Raw genomic sequence first — 6,127 nt, forward strand, 5'->3', positions numbered from 1 at the left:
AAGGGGGTGAAAATATACAAACTATACATAACATGTTTTTGTCGATAACAAAAACATAAAAAAACGCCCGCACACACACACCACGCCCGCCGTCGCCACCCAAAAAACCCACCACCACACATTCTGCACGCACCTCTCCACGAACACAAAACACACACACACACACACACACACCATCGCACCAACACCACCTCTGCCGACACACTACCACCACACCAGGCCCGCACTGAATACCCACATCACCCCTCTATCTATACTCTACGTATACTGTGGAAAAAAAACCCCAACAAAAAAAACTAGATTTAATGAAAGTGAATATTTTTTATGTATATTATAACCAAAAATACATATCTACCCATCGTATAGAATAAATATATAAAAATTTTATATTTAATTTATATTTATATATATATATATATAGTGTGGTGTTGTGTTTGTGGTGTGTGTGTGTGTGTTGTTGTGTGTGTGTGTGTGTGTGTGTATGGTTATGTTGTATGTTTTGTGGTGTTGTGTGTGTTTGTTTGTGGTGTGCATGTTGTGTGTTTGTGTGTGTGTGTGTGTGTTTGTGGTGTGTGTGTGGTTGTGTGTGGTGGGGTTGTTGTGTGTGTTTGTGTGTGTGTGTGTCGTGTGTGGTGTGTGTGTGTGTGGGGTGAGACATTAAAAAAAGGACTGTTTATATACTTTGATCTTAATCCTGTTTCATTAGAACACAATCATGTGTTACTAACCGCGTGCGTGGCGTGAAATGTGAATACTTTATGAAGGAAGCAAAGATCAACCATTAATTTTTAAATTCATAATTTTTAAAATTCCATTGTGTAACATCACTTTTGGAATTTCTCTTCGGGATCCTTCCCCCACCCCAGGCAAAGGCAATATCTGATACCAGGAAGCAAAAAAATTTTCCCATCTCCCTTCGTAGCTATTATCATCCCTCTTTTTTCTGCCCGGAGATCAGGAATACTCCGCTTTAAAACCAGACGTGTTTTAGACCCCGAACACTAGAGCTCGTTTGACGATGCTCTTTTTTTCCCGAGGGGTGGCGTCCTCTCTCCGGTCCCAGGTTTCCCCCGTCTATCGGTTTTTTTTTGGGTGCTGCTGTTTAGTCCATAGTCTGTCAGATTTTGTTTTCGAGTCCGGTCCACATATTTTTCCCCGATATGCTGCGTTGATTACATAATTTAGACGGGGTTCAAGACCTCTTCTGGAAGGAGGAAATGGAACTGACTCTCGTGGGGCCTCCGTACTCGGGAAAACGACGTTCGTCAATGTTATTGCGTAAGTAAAGGTTGTCATTTTCGGTCGCAATTGTGATATGGATTCCCATGACCCTCCGGAAAAGGCTGGAGTGCCGTTTTTGGTCCCCGGGGGACTTTGCAGCCCGAGGAGGAGATGCCCTCCATTCGCTGTTGCAAGAGGGCTGAAGTGGTTCTGGGGTAACATTGCAGGGAGAGAGAGAAGAGGAGATTTCGTCTTTTTTCAGTCTTGGGTTCTGAGGGAATGCCCGTGCATTACGTGTGGGGTTGTTGTGTGTGATATGTCGTACCTTTCTTTGTTTGGGATTTGGTGCATGTGGTTTACGTTTTTTGACCTAATGTGTTCTCTATTGCTTTTTCTGACGGAAAAACCCAAATGTATTCCTCATTAGTGTAATTTTTAGAGATGCTTTTCCCTAGCAATGGTGATAAATGTGCATATAGCCAAAAAGTCTCAAAATAGCCTATTTTTTTTTCTTTGTCATACTCCTCTCTTCTAATATTCAAATTCAATCGCAGAACAGCATTCAAGACAAAGGATTTGGGGTAATGCTAAAAGTTATGATGATAGTTGCAGTAAGCTTCGACCTCCACTTTTTTGTTATCAGCATTTGACGTAATTCACAAAAAGAGGGAGGTACAAATAGCGTGTTTGATACGTTTATCCCAAACTGTTTACAATAGTCCATGCCATGAAGGTCCTGTTTTCGGTACTTGGCTTAAAAATGCGATGCAACCCAAGCTATGTTACAATCATAGAAATGTTTTTGGAAATGACTAGGCTGAAGTATAATTAGTGTGGGATTTTTTTTTTTTTTTTTTTTTTTTTATTATTAAAATTCTTTATTTATATAATGATTTTTTTCACAATTGTAAGTATATTTGGACAAAGAAAAATATTAAAGAGAAGATATAATCTCGCATAGATTACAAAATGAAAGGGAAAGGGAAATTTTTTTTATCATGATGACTTTTGCCAGGATGTTTTTGATGTGATGATGATGATGATGAATGATGAGTGATGAAATAGATGATGATATGATGATGATGATGATGATAAATATGATGATGAGATGATGATGATATGTTGATGATGATGATATGATTAGATGATGATGATGAATATGTGATAATGATGATGATGATGATGTGATATGATGAATGATTTAAATACAGCACTGTTGTTTGGACATTTGCATTATGTTTTGTGAAATTCTCAAGGGCATCTGTATTTATTTTTTATTTTAAATATTTTTTTTCTTTTCAAATAACATTAATTTAATCAAAGGAATGAAGCTATATATAAATAATTTTTTTTTTTTTTTTCTTTTGATGGAATGAATTTAATCAAAAGTAAAAGAAAGAATATGTATTTTTTTTCTTTGTATGAAAATTACTTTAATCAAAATTAAAAGAAAGAATATATATATTTTTTTTCTTTGTATGAAAATGCTTTGATCAAGGTAAAGAAAGATATATTATATTAATAAAATATATAATATTTTAAAATATAAATATATATATATTATATATATATTAAAATATATATTTATATAAAAGTGTGTTTTATGTTATGTGTATTATATATGTATATAATATATATTTATATTATTAAAAATTTATATATATTTATATTATAATATTATATTATAATATATATATAAAATATATATATATATATATATATAATATATATATATATTATTTTTTTTTTTTTTTTTTTTTTTTTTTTTTTCCATCATATTTTTTGTTGTGCGTTAAAGCTATGATCTAAGTAGAACTTTGCATTTTACTCATTACAAAGATTAGATGGAATATTTCAGAGATGGAATCTCATAAGGGAAAATTTTGCATGTTTTGTGTATGATTGACTATTTGAAAGAAATGAAAACATGAATATTTATTATTTTATAAGTGTAAATAATATATAAAATGTGAACGTTGTATTTGGAAGTTGTGGTTATCAAAGGATTTCATGGTTGTTTCATTTGCATAGGCTTATATAATGAATACAGATGAAGAGCTTTTCCATAGGAGTTTGAAGTGTCACAGTTTACATCATGTAGTACCTAGGACTCATATGCGGTTTTATTGCTAAATTTTTATACCGTTGCTTATTCTTTTCACTAAACTTGATTTTGCTGTGTTTTCTCTGTATTTCTTTATTTAAATGTTTTTAATTTTATTTTTTATTTTGCGATTTTTTTTTTTTTTTTTTTTTTTTTTTTTTTTTTTTTTTTTTTTTTTTATCTCCCCCTGTCTCTCTCTTCTGTCCTCTCTCTCTCTCTCTCCTTCTCTCTCTCTCGTCTCTTTTCTCCTCTCTCTCTCTCTCGCTCTCTCCCCTCTCTCCTCTCTCTCCTTTTCTCTCTCTCTCTCTCTTGCTCTCTCTCTCTCTTGCTCTCTCTCTCTCTCTTGCTCTCTTGCTCTCTTGCTCTCCGTCTCTTGCTCTCTCCCCTCTCTCTCTCTTCTCTCTCTCTTCTCTCTCTCTCTTCCTCTTCTCTCTCTCTCTCTCTGCTCTCTCTCTCTCTCTTGCTCTCTCTCTCTCTTCTTGCTCTCTCTCTCTCTCTTGCTCTCTCTCTCCCCTCTTCTCTCCTCTCTCTTTCTCTCTCCTCTCTCCTTTTTTCTCTCTCCCTCTTTTTCTCTCTCTCTCTCCCACTCTCTCTCTCTCGTCTCTCTTCTCCCTCCTTCTCTTCTCTCTCTTCTCTCATCTCTCTCTCTCTCCTCTCCTTCCTCTCCCCTCTCCCCTCTCTCTCTCTCTCTCTCTCTCTCTCTCTTTCTCCTCTCTGTCTCCTCTCTGGAAATTAATTTTTTCCCATTATATTTTAACTGATGATAGGTTCCCCATTGTTTTTGGATAGGTTACGGGCTAGCAATTTCTCGTAATTTTGTGTTTGCATTTGCTTCAGCTGGGCAAGTAAGAGGTCTGCCTTGCAGTTATGTAAACAACTTAGTAGATAGTTAGTAAACCTAGTAAATAGTTATTACACGTGATGGAGTCAATTTTCCATTTGATATAAATATTTTTTTTGCTCTGTATTTATGTAGGAGTAAATTTTCCATTTGATATAAAGTAGTTTTTTGCTCCATATTTATGTAGGAGTAAATTTTCCATTTGATATAAAGTAGTTTTTTGCTCCAAATTTTAGTAAGAATGTTTCTGTTACCCAGCTAAAAATCTTTAACTCACTCATCTAGATGTTCTATTATTCATGCAAGCCATCCTAATTGAAAAGTGCAAGTAGCTATTGCTATGTTTGGGCAAGCCAACAAGCTGTGTGTGTGCTAAACAGTTTTTTTGCTTACTTAAACCCTGACCACAGCCCATTAAGGCTATAAGTACCTAAAGTTAGGGCTTAAGTAATTTTTTTTCAAAAAATCATAGCTTTAGAGAGTTTGGGTGACTGAATCTTCATTTCTGAATTTTTCACTCAATTACTGGCATTTTCACGAAGCCAATGTGTGGCACTGTATTGCATGGGGAAAAGCTTGTGAAAATTGTAGAGGATATTTTTTAAAGATTCAATATTTCACAATTGAGCTAGAAATTCAGAAATCAAAATAGGCTTCTAATTGTGGCTTTTTATGATCATTTTTTCCTTATGCATGTTATGGAAGCTGTCCTAGTTTGCTTTGGACCAATTAGACTCTTTTTTTATATATTTAGTCAGTGTAAAAAAGTATAGTAAATTTAGGAAAGTTAATATAAATAACTATAGTTTTAGTATATTTTTATCAAAACGTTAGTGATACATGAGCACTAATTCATTTTATTTTTCTGTTCTCTTGTGTAGATCTTTGTAAGCTTTTCATTTAAAAAATTGTTTTGAAAAGGGCAGCTCATTAGAAAAGAAGTATGTGCGATTTTTAATGAACTAAAGGTTTGAAATGTTTTATCTGGAGAACCACTTGTTTGAGTAAGCCTTTGATAACTCATGCAATAGGGAAAAGACAGCAATGTGGTTTTAATGTTTTGCTGATTTTGGGAGTCAGTTTTCAGTACCAGTTTCTCCTTGATTTAGTGAAGTTGTTTGTACGAAGGCCTTGCTTATTATATTAGGAAGACTGGAATTTATGTGTTAAATTTAAATTGCAGAATAGCAATTTTTTGATTGTGGGGTTAAGACTAGCAGGGTTTGTGTCTGTATGTGTATGCAACTGTTTTTTATGTAATACAATATCACTAGAATAGAAATAAAATTGTTAGTCAGCATGATTGGGAACTTCTTTCTAGGGCAGGATAAAATTTCCTTGTTTATTGCATTATGAGCTAGAGATTTTTGAGAGTATTGCAACTTTCCCATGAATTCATATTAAAATCCACTGCTGTAACCTTATGTCTGATTAACATTGTAAATTAATTTGTTTCAACAGACATGATACAAAGAATGTCACCTAACAAAATGAGGATATTTCCTAACCTTCCAGATAAAGTGATTACTTCATACGTAAAATTTTTTCCCCTCCTGTTCCAAAAGATGAGGTTGTCGGAAAGGAAAAGCATGCTTTCCTTCTGTTCCCAGCAGCGAGAGATCTCCCCCCTGCCTCCCCTTTCCCTGTGTTACCTATGAATTCTCTTTGATGCATGTCTTCCCTTTACTCAAATAGGATATTAGAAATGAATTTTACAAATACATTGTATAATTTTCAGTCTGGGCAGTTCAGCGAAGACATGATTCCGACAGTGGGCTTCAACATGCGCAAGATAACAAAGGGTAACGTTACCATAAAAGTTTGGGACATTGGTGGACAGCCAAGGTTCAGGTCCATGTGGGAACGCTACTGTCGGGGAGTAAATGCCATTGTGTAAGTAGTCCGTTCTTTGGTAATTTCAAGTCTTATTGGTAGGTAGGTAGATGGATGTAGATAGATGA

General features: G+C 34.6%; 1 pseudogene; it reads left to right on the forward strand.

Annotated features, from left to right (window-relative positions):
• Window positions 1-1,160: 1,160 nt before the first annotated feature.
• On the forward strand, window positions 1,161-6,127 carry LOC119598618 (annotated as a pseudogene).

The sequence above is a fragment of the Penaeus monodon genome, chromosome 4 (genome assembly GCF_015228065.2).
Source record: "Penaeus monodon isolate SGIC_2016 chromosome 4, NSTDA_Pmon_1, whole genome shotgun sequence".
Taxonomy (NCBI): domain Eukaryota; kingdom Metazoa; phylum Arthropoda; class Malacostraca; order Decapoda; family Penaeidae; genus Penaeus; species Penaeus monodon.